This window comes from Gymnodraco acuticeps, unplaced genomic scaffold (genome assembly GCF_902827175.1).
Source record: "Gymnodraco acuticeps unplaced genomic scaffold, fGymAcu1.1, whole genome shotgun sequence".
Classification (NCBI taxonomy): Eukaryota; Metazoa; Chordata; class Actinopteri; order Perciformes; family Bathydraconidae; genus Gymnodraco; species Gymnodraco acuticeps.
This window is the reverse complement of record NW_022991117.1, coordinates 6,343-27,247: the sequence shown is the minus strand read 5'-3', so window position 1 is coordinate 27,247 and position 20,905 is coordinate 6,343. Positions and strand designations below refer to the sequence as shown.

At 39.4% G+C, this 20,905-nt stretch overlaps 1 long non-coding RNA gene across 1 annotated transcript; it reads right to left on the bottom strand.

Moving 5' to 3' along the window:
* Positions 1-13,557: 13,557 nt before the first annotated feature.
* LOC117560223 lies at positions 13,558-15,115 on the bottom strand. The gene is made up of 3 exons (XR_004571133.1): positions 15,088-15,115; positions 14,074-14,162; positions 13,558-13,660 (listed from the first exon to the last, which is right to left on the bottom strand). It is a non-coding gene; the product is annotated as an uncharacterized LOC117560223 (long non-coding RNA).
* Positions 15,116-20,905: the final 5,790 nt, after the last annotated feature.

Below are 20,905 nucleotides of genomic sequence, written 5' to 3'. Positions count from 1 at the left end.
TTAAGGACACAGGCGGCTTAGCCAATAATGTTATTGTTCCCATTCTGTGACCGGTCAATACTGGGATACAGATGGTCTGTGTTGTGGGTACACTGGGACACTTCCTTCTCTGTATTTGTGGACTCCAAGGTAAAATCTTCGAGGTCATAAGTGTCCGAGGCAAGTAGCTCTGTGTTCCCACACTGTTTAGGCTATCTCCTCAAATATGTTGTTTACTCTCTGCGAAACCAGTTAGATGGGCTGGCAAGAGAGAGGCTCTCCAGAATTGACGTGGCAACTCTACCGTGAAGTCAGAACCTCTGACTCTTGGACTTGTGATGTGAATCCTCCGGCCGTTAACTCCAAATAAACCATCATGTGTTTGACATCAAAGCTACTGCTCTTCCCGTGTCTCCTTCCTGAGTCGGTGACTCCCACTGCATAGCGACACAGAAGTTTCCATTACAAATTGGCGTTGTCGGCAGGATGCCAACAGATCTTCAGATTGTGGTAAGTGTGATTTTCAAATCTACTTTGGACATTGCCTTATCAGAATCTGTGATTGACGGTATCCTAAAATTACCTGTGAAACTGATTGGCTGCGTTTCCTTTTGGTTAATGAACATTTGGGGATGATAAACCCAGGAGATCAGTGTCTGGGGACTCAGTCCTGGCTTATTTCCTCTGTGTGTGCTGCTCGGGACGGAAGTGCCATACAGGCATACACAGCTCATGTTTAGAGATACCTTAAAGAAAGGGCATCAGTGAAGTGGAGCTTCTGTGTGAATTGAAAGCAATGTAAAAGATTTGTATTGGACAAATCGCCGGATTTTGAGGGTCTTAGTGGCTAAGCACAGCAGTTGAAAATAAGCAGCCAAAGATATTTGCTGCTATCACCTCTCTGTAAAAACACGGCTCCAGCTGCAGCCTTGCGTGTGTGTGTGTAAAAGAAACCTCACTGTGTGTGTGTGGGGCTGGAGCAGTGCAGGCTGAGAGGAAGAAAGTCACAGCTTATTGCCTATAGGTTTTAACTCACGGCACCGCCGTCCTTCAAACGGGACGGTCTAAAAGCACTCGTTGTTTAGGACCGCTTTTCTCATGGTTAGACGGGCCAGCACGAGGTGCGTGCATCACCCGATGCGCTACGGCTCTCTGGAGCAGGTGGCGGTCAGGAGTGCATACATAAAATTATAGGCTAATTGATCAGAGGTGTGTAGTGGCAAGCAAGCATAGGCAAACTGTGTTTCACCTTGAGGTGAACTCGATGGCGAGTAGATATAGGCTGGTCGTACGGACTACAGTCAACTGAGCTGTTGTTTGGAGAGAAAGGGCAGGGAAAAAGTCTGTGGGCTCCGATCGGGGGGGGCACAGCGCCACTAGAAACAAATAGCCTAGTGGTTGTCGCAAGAGGATAAGCTAGTTATCACTCTTGGACGGCTTTCAGGCACCGATAAATCACTTGTATGCAAGGGTGAGGCGTGAGAAGACGCCGCACTGGAGAGAATTCACCACCCCCTCTAAGATCTCTAAAATCCGGACTAAATTGAGCTGAAGAGCTTTGCTGTCGCGCTGGTGTTTATTAAGAGTTCATGTTTTGTTTGTCTGATTGTTTGTATGGGGGTCTATATTGGTTTGTCCCGCCGTCTTGTGTATGTTTTGTAACAACTAATGAATCAGTCCATAGACAGGGTCAAATGAACTAAACTTTAATTATCTCACCAAAAGTAAATGACCTGAGAAAAATAAAAAGTGTTTTTATGTCCTGCCTCTGAGTGCAGGGGAAAATGTAAACAAGAAGCACACTGTTAAGGGTGAGCGCTAGGTGTAAGAAGAAAATAAGATTATATTGCTTTAAGAATCCATTCTTAAATGGTATTGCTGGTATGTTAAGATATCTTTGTGACCTTGTATAAACCCTATGCCCGTCCTGCGCCCCGAGACCCTCAGAGACCTGCCTGAGGAGATCAGGGTTGCAAAATCTGGTTTTAGGTCAATGTTGTATTATTTGTTTCATTTATTCTTAATCTATGTATTGTATAGTAATAATGAATAAAAACGTAATGTATTGAACACATTCCGAAACAAAGCAGATAAGCAGAACTAGACTCAGACATAATACTAATTGTTGTTGAAACCTTTTGCGCTGTTGCAGCAAAATGGAAACTGTGTTAATTATTCTGTTCCAACTGGCCACTGGAATCAGGTAATTAATATAAGTTGAAGTTCAATTACAGTTTTAAAAATAGTTTAACATTATTTATTAAACTGCTTGAAAATATTTCTAGTATCAACCAATTGGTCTCCAGAGACAATACTAACATTAAAATAGTTGTTAAACTACTGACAAGTTTTCTGAAAGCGAGCTTATGAACAACAGAGTAAAGGTCGCTGGTTAAGCCAGGATCAATATATTTGTTGAAGTTTTTATTGTGTGCATAATAAATGTGTTAAATTAATTGAGCAATTCTTTAAAAGTATAATGTTGCAATTTCTTTAAAATAAGTAATTACAGTTACAAAATAGGTGTTGTTTTCCAAGGGCCTCTCCTTCACAGGCACTTTGAATCATAACACTTCCAAGTCCTACAGAGATCAGTATCACTTTGTGTTGCAAGCCAAATCCAGGGGTTCTACTCGAGCCCAATTTTAAATACCATAAAGAAAAGTATTGAACCCAGCTCGAGCTAAATGTCAAATGTATTTAATTAATGTGCAAGTGTTTTGATTTATTTAAAATGTTCCAGTCTAGCTTCCTTCGAGTTTAATATAAACAACAGATTGGTTCTCATAACATTCTCACTGCTGTACTGTCCCAAATGTTTTAAACCTTGGGCAGACAAGTACACACACACACACACACACACACACTTTGGATGAGTAATCACTTCATCCAAATTGTAAATTGTTGCCTTCTTTAAAGTTATTAGTAATTCAAGATTCATTATTAAATTAAATTAGGTACATAACAATAAACAAAATAACTTTGACTTGATCATTTTGTTCACAACATTAGACCTTGTCCTCTAATCTCTACTAGAATAAGATAAGTGTGCATGTTTGGGTGTGGAACACTCCTGTAATGTACCTAATCTTCTTATCCTTTTCATTACAGAGCTGGGGAAATGGTGTATTGCTTAGATTCTGACCCGTGCAAAGTCCAATTATGACTGACTATAGTTCTAATGTTAATTTGATTTCAACCCATAAGGAATTATTTAGATTAACTCAACATTTCACATGATGATGGATTAGTGTTCCACATTTTTCCCACTAATTTGTTGTGCAATTAGGCCAATGGTAAAGAGAGACATTGATGACCTTGTGTCCCTTTTGTTGGTACGTGGTTCCATTCTGTCTATGGCCTTGGACGGCTTCACTAAGAATCACCCAGTTCTGACACAGTTCTGAGTGCAGTCACAGAGATGCTATGGCTGCTCTACATGAAATGACATTAATGGTCTGGTCTGAGAATGGACACCATTACCTGCTTCCAGAGACAATGCCGCTCCTCAAACTGAACAATACTGTCTCACGTGGGCCACTCCCCCCACCAAGCCATGAACTGAAAGCTTGACATCTGCTTTGAACACCTGGAAGCCTCCCGGTCACACCAGCACCAACCCTTGGGTCAGTCAGATGGGACTAACGGCTTAACTTAGGGCATTTGGTTCAGAAATATGACTCTCGTTACCGCAGAGTGGGTTGTTTTTTTAAGGCTATTCATACTGCTATGCAGAGGATGCCTGTAGGTTAGCAAGCTGTTAAAAGCCCCTACTATTTTTTAAAATAGGCCTAAATGTCAGGGGCCTCTGAATGTCTAGTTCTACATGTATTCACATTATATGGACAATGTTTCCACCTGGTGAAACTAAAGGCTGCACGGTACTCAGGCTACAATACGACCATTCTGTTCTGCTCTAACGATTCAATTGATAGATTCTACATCAAAACAATTAGCTTTTATTGTTTCCAATGATAACGTCATTTTAAGTGGAGGAATGCAAACCTGTTTTCAAATGTAAGGTTTTGAATGTGTTTGACATTTCTCAGTAATAACACCCTCAGACACCCACTATCATTTATGCTATGCCTTCAGTAGTGACTCAGATGTTAAGGGGAAGAAGCTTTTCCTCCCAAATCAGATATGCTTTGTTTTAACAAAGGTATGCATTTCCTGCATAATATATGTTTCTCACAATTGTTTGTTTTTTTGTAAGCTGCACACAGGTGATACTGAGTCTTCTCGATTAATAGATTACACCATGCTTAAATAGACTCCTAAGTTATTATTTCATATGAGACATATGTAAGAAAAGGGAGGGAAGAGTCAATTATATTGAGTAATTGATTTTATATTGGAACATTTATTTCTCAAACCTGTTTTATGGAAGAGGAAAATATTTCTGATAAACTAATATGTTATCAAACGGTAAATGGTGAATTAATATAACATTTAGAATCATTGAGAAGGGGTGATATCCGCAGGGACTAGCTCACCTTTAAATTACAATAACATTTCTCTGCTTTGGACTGATGAGTTTATGATTCTTGCATGTTAAATGACTAACACAAACCTTACATTTATGCATGTGCATGTCTCAGGAAGGCTCCCAAATCATTCTGAGGGGCCTATCCTATTTTTGTATTTAAATGATAATGTGCTAATCCATTACCTTGAGTTGTCTGCACTCAGGAAAACATCCCTATCAAGTGTTAACCCAATAACTACAGTAGGACAGCTCTGAAGGCCAAGGGTCAGAGAGAGAGCTACGTGGGTCCACGCCAGCCACTGCAAGGTCGTAGTCACAGGAAAGGAGAAACGGTAGAAGCAGAAGACAACAAGTGACGTGTCCTAGTCACCAACAAAAGATGATCAAACACTGATGAGAGATGATTTTTCCTATTATGATTGGCTGTATCAATCATTGTGATTGAATGTTTCAATCTTATTCTACTTTGTGATGTAATTAATGTAAGGTGAGACCACACTCGAATCTGGAGACGCCTATTGAGTTAATTATTGACCAAATTATTATTAGACTAATGTTTTTAGGTTATCATAAATGATAAAAAGAGAGGACTGTTGTGGAAATAATTATCATAAGACGCCAATTAGTAACATACAGGACAAACCTTGATGTCTGTTTACCTTCTTTAAGGACACAGGCGGCTTAGCCAATAATGTTATTGTTCCCATTCTGTGACCGGTCAATACTGGGATACAGATGGTCTGTGTTGTGGGTACACTGGGACACTTCCTTCTCTGTATTTGTGGACTCCAAGGTAAAATCTTCGAGGTCATAAGTGTCCGAGGCAAGTAGCTCTGTGTTCCCACACTGTTTAGGCTATCTCCTCAAATATGTTGTTTACTCTCTGCGAAACCAGTTAGATGGGCTGGCAAGAGAGAGGCTCTCCAGAATTGACGTGGCAACTCTACCGTGAAGTCAGAACCTCTGACTCTTGGACTTGTGATGTGAATCCTCCGGCCGTTAACTCCAAATAAACCATCATGTGTTTGACATCAAAGCTACTGCTCTTCCCGTGTCTCCTTCCTGAGTCGGTGACTCCCACTGCATAGCGACACAGAAGTTTCCATTACAGTTACCTTCTCTTTTTTTTAATTGTTATAGAGTCTAAAGTGTAAACAACTATACAAATGAACCTGAGTTTAATTTTAATCCTCTTTATTTAGCTTTTGGAAAAGTAATCTTGCTGTTTTCCAGAGACCAATATGTTAGGTTGTCCGTCTGTAACGTAACTGTCTACTGTGCCATTTGTATCAATTGAGAGTTAATAAATATACATTTAAAAAGTGATAAATGTCTATGTTAAGCTTGGCTGAATATTCTCTGTATGAATTATATTGATATTAATACTAAAAATCAAAGGTCAGCAGATCCAGTTCAGTCCTCATCAGCCATCATTTATAAGACAGCAGCAGTTTGTTATTAGCAAATGATTAAAACACAGGATTTCTCACAAAGATCTGGACATTTCCATCACAGTATGTTCAAAAATATGAAGTGTAGAGGGCAAGGGTACATCTTTGAAAAAAACAGGATTTAGTATTAGTTTCTGGAAGAATCAGAAAGACAGGTTGGTTAGTCACACTTCTACTGAGATCTCTGCACACCCTGCACCTCAGACCATAATACTACAGGTTAAGAGCAAATCTAACTGTCGTGGCTTCCTTCCTTATTTTCCATCAAGCCACTAGACGCCTTAAACAAACATTTTAAACTCGTTTTCTTTCCTTTATACTTGTGTTACTCACAGTTGATGAGTTGCTTGGCCTCCGATGGTTTGAATGATATTGTGCAATTCTCAAAAACAAATACCAAACTTTGTACACATAAAAGAAAGCAGGCCTTTACAATAGTCAAAACAAAAGAGGCAGAACTGGGGTTACGTAATGTAACCCAGCTTCTATGAGTATAGGCGCAGCCCTCTAAGGCTATCGCTATTGGGTAATCCCACTGCACGTGTGCAGCACTGACAGATTTATTCCACGCCCACCTATGACGTGGGCCCCACCTCCGGGCTCACTTCCGTATAAATAGGTAGGTGTTGGTGAACACGAATCAATAGATTAAAAATCGTGTTGGTGAACACGAAATGCCGTGAGACTGGGCTGGAAGACACCATTGCAGTAGTCCAGTCTACTGAAGATAAAAGCATGGACAAGTTTTTCCAAATCCTGCTGTGACATTAGTCTTGTAATCCTAGATATGTTCTTTAGGTGATAGTAGGCTGATTTAGTAACGGTTTTAATGTGACTGTTGAAACTCAGGTCAGAGTCCATGTCTACACCTAGATTTCTGGCTTTATCTGTTGTTTTGAACATTGCAGACTGAAGCTCAGCGCTAACTTTTAAACGTTCTGCCTTGGCTCCAAAAACCATTACCTCAGTTTTATCTTTGTTTAATTGGAGAAAGTTCCGACACATCCAGTAATTGATTTGTTCAATGCACTTACTCAGTGTTTGAATTGGAGCATAGTCTCCTGGTGAAATTGTTACGTAAATGTGTGTGTCATCTGCATATGGTAACTTATTTTGTTGTTCTTCATTATCTGAGCCAGTGATAGCATGTAGACGTTAAAGAGAAGAGGCCCCAAGATGGAGCCTTGAGGTACCCCACATGTCATATTTGTCAACTCAGATGTGTATTTACCTATAGAAACAAAGTTGTTTCTGTCCTTTAAGTAGGATTCAAACCAATTAAGAACTGTTTCCGAAAGTCCCACCCAGTTTTCCAGTCGGTCTAGTAATATGCTGTGGTCAACAGTGTCAAACGCAGCACTGAGATCTAATAATACTAACACTGAAGTTCTGCCACTGTCTGTGTTTAAGTGGATGTCATTGAAGACCTTTACAAGAGCAGTCTCAGTGCTGTGGTTTGGACGAAAGCCTGACTGGAACCTGACTCACTTATATAGAGGTCGGAACATGTCATAAGTATAAATAGATACAAGCATAAATAAATGTAGGAATAAAAACATGAACAAGTAAATGAATACATACAGGAATAAATATGTTGCAGTGTTTTCAGGGAGCTTTAGTGTGTGTGCTGTGGCTCAGCTGGAAAGCAGTTGACTCATGACCGCAGGGTCCCTGGTTCAACGACTGAATACGTATTTTTTTTTGTTTCTAAAAGCTACAGCTAAATGAGATAATGTAGTTAATAAATGTATTCTTTGATATGGTTTAGCCTTTCTCCGGCTACAACATGGTTACGTTTATGAATATTATTAAGGAATACAAATCCCTCTTTGCAATGTTTACCAGCCTCCTTAGGCTTTTCAATCACAATCATTAAACTGGAATAAATACAATATTGTTAACATGAAAATATGATTGTATGTTCGTTGTTTAGAGTTATTCAAAGGCTTTACTCAATGGGAACTCGGTATGTGATAGAGCACACTGTTGAGATGTCCAATCTGCCTGTTTTACACACTTTGACCAACAGGGGGGTTTGTGTTCAAATGAAGCCCATGATGAAGCCTCATGAGATGAACCCTTTTGCGAACCAATTGGCTGGAAAGCTTCAAAGCTTCATAAGGCTTCATCTCACCATCTCACCACTTAGTGCCCGGGCACTAAGTACCAATCGCATTCACACGATGAATGCTTGTGTACACAAAAACGGCAGGCAAAACCGTTTTAAATGTGTGTTTCCTGTATGGCGAATACAGCTGCTTTATTTATGTCTGTATGAAGTGTAGAGGGAACAGCTACAGGTTAGCTTAGCCTAATCGATCAGTGCACTACGAAGCCAGTGCTAGACAGTGAACTGTCAACGGGGGGAGCCCCGCCGGTCATTATCGGCCGATATTCACTCTTAATAGTTTGATCGGTGCTCTCTATAAAGGCCGATCAGGAGAGCTGGATCTGATCGATATGGACATAAACGCGAGTGAAGTATAACCGCACGCGAGAGAGAGATCAGATCAGCTGCTGAGTCTGACGGAGACACGCAGCTCTGCATGATCACCTCATGCTCCGCCCTCTGTTTAGCGAGCTGACCAGACTTCGCAAAATGCGTATATGAAGTGTCATGAACGCAAGAAATCATACCCTCGCGGGGGCGCGCTCATGTGATTGGCTTAGAATTGAGGAGACATCTGATTGGCTATAGATAGAAACAATTACAAGTACGAATCGGCTGACCGTCAGGGGAGTCTCAAAAAACCCACACACGAATGCACAGCGATCCGTGCACAGAAAGCGGTTTGTGTTTGCAGGTGCAGAGGTTTTAAACGGAAAACAAATATGTGAGGATCAAAAATACATATATAAAACTTTTTTCGGTATTTGGATTTTATTTACATGTATATGAAACGGAACACATTTGTGTGTGCATTGAAAAACACAAGTGTGGATCCGGAAATACAAGTGTGAATCCTTTTGTGTGCATGTGTGTATTATGAGACTGTTCTGAGCCCATACACTACAGGGAAGGGAAAACCCCAAAAAGCAGAATAGGTTAAATACAAAAAGAAGATCTAAATACAGTAAAAAAAAAAAGGACAAAATACTAGAACTTAAAGTGTAGAACTGTGCAGATTTTAAATGTAGTATTGTTGAATAGAAATGTGTGTGTTCATTGATACAGTAAAGTATCTCATTACTGTTTATCTCCATTTCAAGATAATCCAACAATGATCTTAAACATCATCAGGGGGACGATTGTGGTTCTGGTGCTGATAATTCTGCTTATTTTCTTTCTCTTGATGAGGTAAAACTATGAAACGAAATCTGTTGATATTCTACGTTGAGTATTGATTTCCATACTTTAGGATTTATGATTAAAGCTTTTACTTATTTATCTGTTTGTGTTCTGATTTATTCAGGATGAACAAGGCTGGGAGCTCCACCGCTGAAGCGAATGAACCCATAGAGGAGGTGAGAGACATTATTTTACGCTAGCAACTATTACCTGTCGTAAATATAGGGTCAGTTTAAAAATGTACATTTACCTTATTAACTACTTTCTTATAAGGAAAACTACCAACTCACACTGAAAAACTGAAACGTTGACTTTGAATGACACACGATCCTATTTTGTTTCATTTTTTCAGTGTTGGTTGGAAAATGTGTGAAAACATTCAAATGGAAACACTGAAACGTTGACTTGAATTAAATGTATTATGTCAACAAATGACACATAAGTGTATTAGGTTAGTTGAAAGCAATGATATTAAAAAATCAATCATATTTATTTGATCCTATTTAGACTTAATATTAATGCTTTCACCTAACCTAATACAATTATGTGTAATTTCTGGACACATTTATTTCAAATTAACATTTCAGTTTTTTCAGTACAATGTTTTCACACATTTTCCAACAAACATTGAAAAAGGAGCAAAATATAGGAAACGTTGAATTCTGTTTGACCAAAAGTATGAATGTATCCACGTTTTGACGCCTCTGACTCTCCATCAGTTAGACTCTCGTTGTGAGTATGAGAACGACTCAGACCTGAACCTGGTTTCTGCAGAACGGACAGAAGAACCAGAGGAACAGGAGGAGAGCCATGTTTGAATCTTCAGAATCTGAAAGCTTCAATTATTGTTTAAATGAAGCTCAGCGCTCTTACACACTCCCCCTAAATCCATCCACCCCAGATAATCACATTATCCATATGATGCATTTATTTAAGCAATGTTTACAGTTTTTCAGTCTTATAGTATGTTTAATCCATTTGTGTTGCCCTCTCAAGCATGCAGAGTGGTTATTATTTAGAAAATGCGATGTTTTCTATCATAAAGCACTTAGATGTTGTGTTATCATTATTCCATTGCATTATGAAACTTATTTGTGGGATATAAAAACTATTCTGTAAGTGCGTCATATTCTTGTTTTTCTAAACCATCAAACTTTTGCACTGATAAGTGTCACATCTCCTGGATTTTACCCATACAAATGTCACTAAAACAGACTAACCAGCATGAGACTCTGAATTAACTCCATGTCCCGATGAGGTTTAAAATGTGAATATTGTTTACATCAGTTGGTGAGCGGCAGGTATTACAACAACAACAACAACAGTGAAGTTGAGGCTCTGGATTCCTGTGTGTGTGTGTGTGTGTGTGTGTGTGTGTGTGTGTGTGTGTGTGTGTGTGTGTGTGTGTGTGTGTGTGTGTGTGTGTGTGTGTGTGTGTGTGTGTGTGTGTGTGTGTGTGTGTGTGTGCGTGCGTGCGTGCGTGGTGCGTGCGTGCGTGCGTGCGTGCGTGCGTGCGTGTGTGTGTGTGTGTGTGTGTGTGGGTGTTAAATGGTGGGCCAGCTTAAAGTGACTAAATCAGAATAGAAATTTTAATAAAATCGTTTTTATTATGTTTTAACTATTAAACGTACCTCGTCTATTGAGTTCAAACAGAAACTAATCAGAAGTTCTGACGGCACTTCTTCTGTGTGTGTGTGTGTGTGTGTGTGTGTGTGTGTGTGTGTGTGTGTGTGTGTGCGTGCGTGTGTGTGTGTGTGTGTGTGTGTGTGTGTGTGTGTGTGTGTGGGAAATTAAGTCAGATGAATAGAGGTCATCTGTTAAATCTAACCTAAATGCTTCGGGCAGGGTGAGAACATGACGACTGTATGAAGGGCCGTGTAGGCCAAAATTCAAACTTACCTCGCACACACACTACTGAAAACATCTGGCCTTGCACACACACTACTGAAATACTCTCACATTCACTACTGAACACCTCACACACACACACTACTGAAAATTAAGCCTCACACATATTAGTGAAAATGAACCTCACACACACGCAACTGAAAATTAACCTCACGCACACACTACTGGAAACCTCTGGCCTTGCACACACACTACTGAAATACTCTCACATTCACTACTGAACACCTCACACACACACTACTGAAAATTAACCTCACACACACACTACTGAAAACATCTGGCCTTGCACACACACTACTGAAATACTCTCACATTCACTACTGAACACCTCACACACACACTACTGAAAATTAACCTCACACACACGCTACTGAAAACATCTGGCCTTGCACACATACTACTGAAATACTCTCACATTCACTACTGAACACCTCACACACACGCTACTGAAAATTAACGTCATACACACACTATTGAAATCCTCTCACATTCACTACTGAACACCTCGCACACACACTACTGAAAATTAACCTCACACACACACTCCTGAAAAACATTTTACTGAAAGGTTCTCAGTAGGGAATGTGCATGTGTTTCACCTATGTGTGTGTGAGGGGATTCTTGATGTAACGGAAGTCATTCTAATGTAACGGAAGTCATTCTAATGTAACGGAAGTCATCTGCTAGTGGGTCTCTTTGCTAGCCCCGTTAGCTTCATTAGCTCCAGGCTGCTACTCGGACGTGTTTGTTGTGTTGATACCTGGTGGAGTATTCTTCATTGAAATATCGCACTTATCTTATGACTCTGCGGTTCAAACAGACCGTCCATGAATGCAGTTTATTCGGTAAGTGAAATTCAAGCACTTTATTTCTTACTTGTCTTTTTATTCAGCTAACAAGCGAGACGAAGCTACATCTGTGCTAACGATGCTATCCGTAGCATACAAGTTCAAACATAATAGAGAAGTGTAAAACATTAAGAAGGATTATACTGTAAAACACAAGGGTTCTCGGTGAGGTTGGTAAAATAAGGTCATGCTTGTACATTAGTTAGTTTGCTAGTTAGGTAACTGTATGCATTGTTATTGTTAATTTAAAATAGCTATGCTCGACGATGCAGACAGCTAGCGTCACATTAGTGTTGAAGAGCAGAGTACGGTATGAGAAGATTAACCCATAGATTAACCTCACTATAAGATCTGTGTATCTTAAAAATATGAATCTCACATTTCCAGTTGGTTCCAGAAATAACGTTGACGTAGATATTGCAATATGGTTTGTTGAGCTGGAGTTGATTGTTGAAGCTTACTGGTTAACGTTCATCATATTAAACGAACGAACCCAAACGTTGTTTTTATTAATATTATTACCAATACTTACTTAGCATTTTATTATCATTACACTGGAGAAACCGATTTATTGTGGCAGCAGAACGTGAACATGTAACTTAATGCCTGCATTTGAGGACGAAAAATAGCTCAGTCAATGCTTTAGGGACAAGGAAATGATTTGTTTAAATATTAGATATGACGTTATGTGTGCTTCTGTGACAATGAAGCTTATTCATTGCATTACATTTGTTGAAGATGTTTGTCTTTTACCCTTACGTGTGTGTTACACATGAATGTGAATATGGCATAGGACCAGGGCCGGACTGGGACAATATGTCAGGCCGGGAATTATACACCATACATACAATACATACATACAAATCTATAAATGCCTTAAGGTTTCTAAAATATACAATATGTGGTAAATTCAACAGTGGATCCAGCAAAGATTCACATTTTTGCATGATTTGTTATTGATTTGTTGCTGTTACTTAATTATACTTTTAATAAATTCAAGTCAAGCTTAGTTACATGTGATGGTAGCTATATGCTCTCTGTGTGCCTCCTCCGCAACCAGACTGTATTCAAACTCTCAAGTACCAGTTATATCTACTTTAAACAATTAAAAAGACAAAATCAACTACATTTATTGATATACCAATCTTTATTTTTGGGGCCTCTTCTTCTTTTAAATTAAACTTTCAGACGTGAGATATTGAAATACAGTAATAGTTTTGTCTATTTAAAAAAGAATGAGCCATTCCTTACAGTTAACTTCATATTTCTTATTGTCTAAAGCATTTATGACACACATTTCCCCCTCATATTCACAGTGTGGATCAATTGAGACAGCGTGCAGAGACTTTGGGAGAAACCTCAGCATGACGGATGTCCTGTCTGTGGGTTTGGCTGGAGAGGACTGAGGTGGAGAGGTCTTTCTCTGGGAGGAGGCCCAGGCCTGATGGAGGAGGACCAGGCCTGATGGAGGAGGACCAGGCCTGATGAAGAAACCCCCTCACTGCATCTGTGAGCACATACTGGGCTCAGCTGTCACAAACAAATGATGGTCCTGTTTGACTTTGTGTTCACAATAAAAGTGTAGTTTCTTAGTGAATGTCCTGTATTGGTCTTTAATCGGAAATCAGCTATTCATTTTCTTCTTGCCCCTCTGAGAAAACGGTGAGGCAGTTGTGTCCTTCAGGTATGTCCTTTCCTAACAGAAATGACAAGAAACATGACATTATTGCAGAGCAAGTGTGTTATTTATGAAAGGTTTGTTTATTTAGCGGCTGTAGAAATAATGTATTTATTTTTATTTTAATGTGTTTTTTTAAATCATCACTTTGTACTACAAAGATAATCAGATTATGAATGAACAGTCTGCAGTTAATCAACATTAAAATATCTTATTATTAAATAATATTCAACTGCTCGGTTGTCTCACTGCAAGAACCACTTTTACCACGTCTTTTACAGACAATATGTAGAGACAAATGGTAGCAATTCTCAATGTAAAATAATAATTGCCTTAAATACATTGAAATGTGAAAGCTGATTATAGTTGTTACTTTATTTAAACCAGAATGTTTCTCGATTCTTTGTACAGTATGAAAGGAGTCTTTGTACCTTTGAGTCCATGCTGAAGTTCACTGATGTTAGGAATAGGTCTGTCTCTCGTGGTCAGCATCCTCTGGTCTGTCTGCATCACCTGGAAACTTTAAACAAACATATATATATGTAAAGTAACAATGTGTTGGTCACAGACTTTTTTTACATGCAAATGTCATGTGATAATCTTTTTGTTATCCTTAAAAAAAAGTGCTGGATATCAAAGCCCTTACTGTATCTTATCAGTTGGATTGTGTATTATTGTATAGTTGGGGTCCTTTTTATTTCAGAATCGTTTTTCATGAGACAGTCAATTTAAATATTTGTCCTATGCCATATTCACATTCATTTGTAACACACACGTAAGGGTAAAAGACAAACATCTTCAACAAATGTAATGCAATGAATAAGCTTCATTGTCACAGAAGCACACATAACGTCATATCTAATATTTAAACAAATCATTTCCTTGTCCCTAAAGCATTGACTGAGCTATTTTTCGTCCTCAAATGCAGGCATTAAGTTACATGTTCACGTTCTGCTGCCACAATAAGTCGGTTTCTCCAGTGTAATGATAATAAAATGCTAAGTAACAAACAACAAACCATATTGCAATATCTACGTTAACGTTATTTCTGGAACCAACTGGAAATGTGAGATTCATATTTTTCAGATACACAGATCTTATAGTGAGGTTAATCTATGGGTTAATCTCATACCGTACTCTGCTCTTCAACACTAATGTGACGCTAGCTGTCTGCATCGTCGAGCATAGCTATTTTAAATTAACAATAACAATGCATACAGTTACCTAACTAGCAAACTAACTAATGTACAAGCATGACCTTATTTTACCAACCTCACCGAGAAGCCTTATGTTTTACAGTATAATCCTTCTTAATGTTTTACACTTCTCCATTATGTTTTAACTTGTATGCTACGGATAGCATATTTAGCACAGATGTAGCTTCGTCTCGCTTGTTAGCTGAATAAAAAGACAAGTAAGAAATAAAGTGCTTGAATTTCACTTACCGAATAAACTGCATTCATGGACGGTCTGTTTGAACCGCAGAGCCATAAGATAAGTGCGATATTTCAATGAAGAATACTCCACCAGGCATCAACACAACAAACACGTCCGAGTAGCAGCCTGGAGCTAATGAAGCTAACGGGGATAGCAAAGAGACCACTAGCAGATGACTTCCGTTACATTAGAATGACTTCCGTTACATTAGAATGACTTCCGTTACAGCAAGAATGACTTCCGTTACAGCAAGAATCCCCTCACACACACATAGGTGAAACACATGCACATTCCCTACTGAGAACCTTTCAGTCAAATGTTTTTCAGGAGTGTGTGTGTGAGGTTAATTTTCAGTAGTGTGTGTGTGTGAGGTGTTCAGTAGTGAATGTGAGAGGATTTCAGTAGTGTGTGTGTGAGGCTTAATTTTCAGTAGTGTGTGTGTGAGGTGTTCAGTAGTGAATGTGAGACGATTTCAGTAGTGTGTGTGTGAGGTGTTCAGTAGTGAATGTGAGAGGATTTCAGTAGTGTGTGTGTGAGGTGTTCAGTAGTGAATGTGAGAGGATTTCAGTAGTGTGTGTGAGGTGTTCAGTAGTGAATGTGAGAGGATTTCAGTAGTGTGTGTGTGAGGTGTTCAGTAGTGAATGTGAGAGTATTTCAGTAGTGTGTGTCCAAGGCCAGATGTGTTCAGTAGTGTGTGTGTGAGGTGTTCAGTAGTGAATGTGAGAGTATTTCAGTAGTGTGTGTGCAAGGCCAGATGTTTTCAGTAGTGTGTGTGTGAGGTGAGTTTGAATTTTGGCCTATACGGCCCCTCATACGACTGTGTCTTAATTCAATCAAAAATACTCCACACGCTTAGCACATGTTTCTCACGTGTTCAATAAGATCTCACCCTAATGTTCAGTTCAATCAGAATCAGAATACCTGTATTCGTCCCAGAGAGGGGAAATGTACATTTGTTACAGCAGAAAAGAGCCAAACCAATTCCTTTGGGTTAAATAAAGTCCTATCTCATCTTGTGACTTCTGAAGGTGAAGTGTCCGCCTCCATCTGCTGTGTAATCCTCTCCAGCTGCTCCCGTCTGCTCCCATTATAGCCAGAGATTACAGAACCATCTCCCTCTGGACCCGTCTCCTTTTCACTCCCAATCTGTACCCGAGGTGAGGATGCTTTGTGTATGCATGCAGGTCTATAAAAGTGTGTCCGTGCTGGGTCAGTAGATCAGGAGGATCAGGGAGCCAATCAGCAGCTCTTAATCCTTATTAACACTCCAACATGTCCTTGGCATGGACACAAGTGCTCTGAAGAAACAGATGAATGCTGCTCTTATAAATAGATAGTTCCTTAATTCACCCCCAGATGAAACGTAATATATCGCGAATGTTTGAAATTATAGAGAATCCATGTTGCTTTAAACCTTAAAGAGGCCCTGTGCATTTTGGGGTTTTCTCTTTCCTGTAGTGTGTTATCTAGGTTTTAGTGCATGCAAATGGTTTCTCTCCCACACACTCTAAAACGCCTCCATTGGACTTCAAGAACAGAGTGACATCACTATGTAACACTCAAGCTTCCATTGGGTAGCGCTCCAACACATTGTACGTGATAGGCTAAGGGGTGGGATATCTCTAAGCGGATGACCAATCACAACAGACCCGGCCAGCTAACCAATCAGAGCAGACTGGGCTCTGGTTTCAGACAGAGGGTGAAAAGAGGTGCTGCAGCACAGGCAGTATGAGAAAAATAAAGATCTTTTTGAACATTAAAGCATGGAGACATGTAGAGACACTACATACTGATATACACCTGAAGATCAGCAGGAGAGGACTCTTTAAAGTAGAGACACTACATACTGATATACACCTGAAGATCAGCAGGAGAGGACTCTTTAAAGTAGAGACACTACATACTGATATACACCTGAACATCAGCAGGAGAGGACTCTTTAAAGTAGAGACACTACATACTGATATACACCTGAACATCAGCAGGAGAGGACTCTTTAAAGTAGAGACACTACATACTGATATACACCTGAACATCAGCAGGAGAGGACTCTTTAAAGTAGAGACACTACATACTGATATACACCTGAACATCAGCAGGAGAGGACTCTTTAAAGTAGAGACACTACATACTGATATACACCTGAACATCAGCAGGAGAGGACTCTTTAAAGTAGAGACACTACATACTGATATACACCTGAACATCAGCAGGAGAGGACTCTTTAAAGTAGAGACACTACATACTGATATACACATGAAGATCATCAGGAGAGGACTCTTTAAAGTAGAGACACTACATACTGATATACACCTGAACATCAGCAGGAGAGGACTCTTTAAAGTAGAGACACTACATACTGATATACACCTGAACATCAGCAGGAGAGGACTCTTTAAAGTAGAGACACTACATACTGATATAAACCTGAACATCAGCAGGAGAGGACTCTTTAAAGTAGAGACACTACATACTGATATACACATGAACATCATCAGGAGAGGACTCTTTAAAGTAGAGACACTACATACGGATATACACCTGAACATCAGCAGGAGAGGACTCTTTAAAGTAGAGACACTACATACTGATATACACATGAAGATCATCAGGAGAGGACTCTTTAAAGTAGAGACACTACATACGGATATACACCTGAACATCAGCAGGAGAGGACTCTTTAAAGTAGAGACACTACATACTGATATAAACCTGAACATCAGCAGGAGAGGACTCTTTAAAGTAGAGAAACTACATCCTTATATACACCTGAACATCAGCAGGAGAGGACTCTTTAAAGTAGAGACACTACATACTGATATACACCTGAACATCAGCAGGAGAGGACTCTTTAAAGTAGACACTACATACTGATATACACCTGAACATCAGCAGGAGAGGACTCTTTAAAGTAGAGACACTGCATACTGATATACACCTAAACATCAGCAGGAGAAGACTCTTTAAAGTAGAGACACTACATACTGATATACACCTGAACATCAGCAGGAGAGGACTCTTTAAAGTAGAGACACTACATACTGATATACACCTGAACATCAGCAGGAGAGGACTCTTTAAAGTAGAGACACTACATACTGATATAAACCTGAACATCAGCAGGAGAGGACTCTTTAAAGTAGAGACACTACATACTGATATACACATGAACATCATCAGGAGAGGACTCTTTAAAGTAGAGACACTACATACGGATATACACCTGAACATCAGCAGGAGAGGACTCTTTAAAGTAGAGACACTACATACTGATATAAACCTGAACATCAGCAGGAGAGGACTCTTTAAAGTAGAGACACTACATACTGATATACACATGAAGATCATCAGGAGAGGACTCTTTAAAGTAGAGACACTACATACTGATATACACATGAACATCAGCAGGAGAGGACTCTTTAAAGTAGAGACACTACATACTGATATACACCTGAACATCAGCAGGAGAGGACTCTTTAAAGTAGAGACACTACATACTGATATACACCTGAACATCAGCAGGAGAGGACTCTTTAAAGTAGAGACACTACATCCTGATATACACCTGAACATCAGCAGGAGAGGACTCTTTAAAGTAGAGACCCTACATACTGATATTCAACTGAACATCAGCAGGAGAGGACTCTTTAAAGTAGAGACACTACATACTGATATACACCTGAACATCAGCAGGAGAGGACTCTTTAAAGTAGAGACACTACATACTGATATAAACCTGAACATCAGCAGGAGAGGACTCTTTAAAGTAGAGACACTACATACTGATATACACATGAACATCATCAGGAGAGGACTCTTTAAAGTAGAGACACTACATACGGATATACACCTGAACATCAGCAGGAGAGGACTCTTTAAAGTAGAGACACTACATACTGATATAAACCTGAACATCAGCAGGAGAGGACTCTTTAAAGTAGAGACACTACATACTGATATACACCTGAACATCAGCAGGAGAGGACTCTTTAAAGTAGAGACACTACATACTGATATACACCTGAACATCAGCAGGAGAGGACTCTTTAAAGTAGAGACACTACATACTGATATACACCTGAACATCAGCAGGAGAGGACTCTTTAAAGTAGAGACCCTACATACTGATATACACCTGAACATCAGCAGGAGAGGACTCTTTAAAGTAGAGACACTACATACTGATATACACCTGAACATCAGCAGGAGAGGACTCTTTAAAGTAGAGACACTACATACTGATATACACCTGAACATCAGCAGGAGAGGACTCTTTAAAGTAGAGACACTACATACTGATATACACCTGAACATCAGCAGGAGAGGACTCTTTAAAGTAGAGACACTACATACTGATATACACCTGAACATCAGCAGGAGAGGACTCTTTAAAGTAGATACACTACATACTAATATACACCTGGACATCAGCAGGAGAGGACTCTTTAAAGTAGAGACACTACATACTGATATACACCTGAACATCAGCAGGAGAGGACTCTTTAAAGTAGAGACACTACATACTGATATACACCTGAACATCAGCAGGAGAGGACTCTTTAAAGTAGAGACACTACATACTGATATACACCTGAACATCAGCAGGAGAGGACTCTTTAAAGTAGAGACACTACATCCTGATATACACCTGAACATCAGCAGGAGAGGACTCTTTAAAGTAGAGACCCTACATACTGATATACACCTGAACATCAGCAGGAGAGAACTCTTTAAAGTAGAGACACTACATACTGATATACACCTGAACATCAGCAGGAGAGGACTCTTTAAAGTAGAGACACTACATACTGATATAAACCTGAACATCAGCAGGAGAGGACTCTTTAAAGTAGAGACACTACATACTGATATACACCTGAACATCAGCAGGAGAGGACTCTTTAAAGTAGAGACACTACATACTGATATACACCTGAACATCAGCAGGAGAGGACTCTTTAAAGTAGAGACACTACATACTGATATAAACCTGAACATCATCAGGAGAGGACTCTTTAAAGTAGAGATACTACATACTGATATACACCTGAACATCAGCAGGAGAGGACTCTTTAAAGTAGAGACACTACATCCTGATATACAGCTGAACATCAGCAGGAGAGGACTCTTTAAAGTAGAGACACTACATACTGATATAAACCTGAACATCAGCAGGAGAGGACTCTTTAAAGTAGAGACACTACATCCTGATATACACCTGAACATCAGCAGGAGAGGACTCTTTAAAGTAGAGACACTACATCCTGATATACACCTGAACATCAGCAGGAGAGGACTCTTTAAAGTAGAGACACTACATACTGATAGACACCTGAACATCAGCAGGAGAGGACTCTTTAAAGTAGAGACACTACATACTGATATAAACCTGAACATCAGCAGGAGAGGACTCTTTAAAGTAGAGACACTACATCCTGATATACACCTGAACATCAGCAGGAGAGGACTCTTTAAAGTAGAGACACTACATACTGATAGACACCTGAACATCAGCAGGAGAGGACTCTTTAAAGTAGAGACACTACATACTGATATAAACCTGAACATCAGCAGGAGAGGACTCTTTAAAGTAGAGACACTACATCCTGATATACACCTGAACATCAGCAGGAGAGGACTCTTTAAAGTAGAGACACTTTAACGCAATTATATTACTGTTATAAAACAGTTTTGAAAAACAATTTAATTAATGAGCAAAATGTTCACAAGTAATATAAATAAACAAAAAAGTACGTTAAATAAGATTATGACAAATGACACTGAAAAGTCTAAATAAAATATCTACAGTATATCAGATTAAAGTGG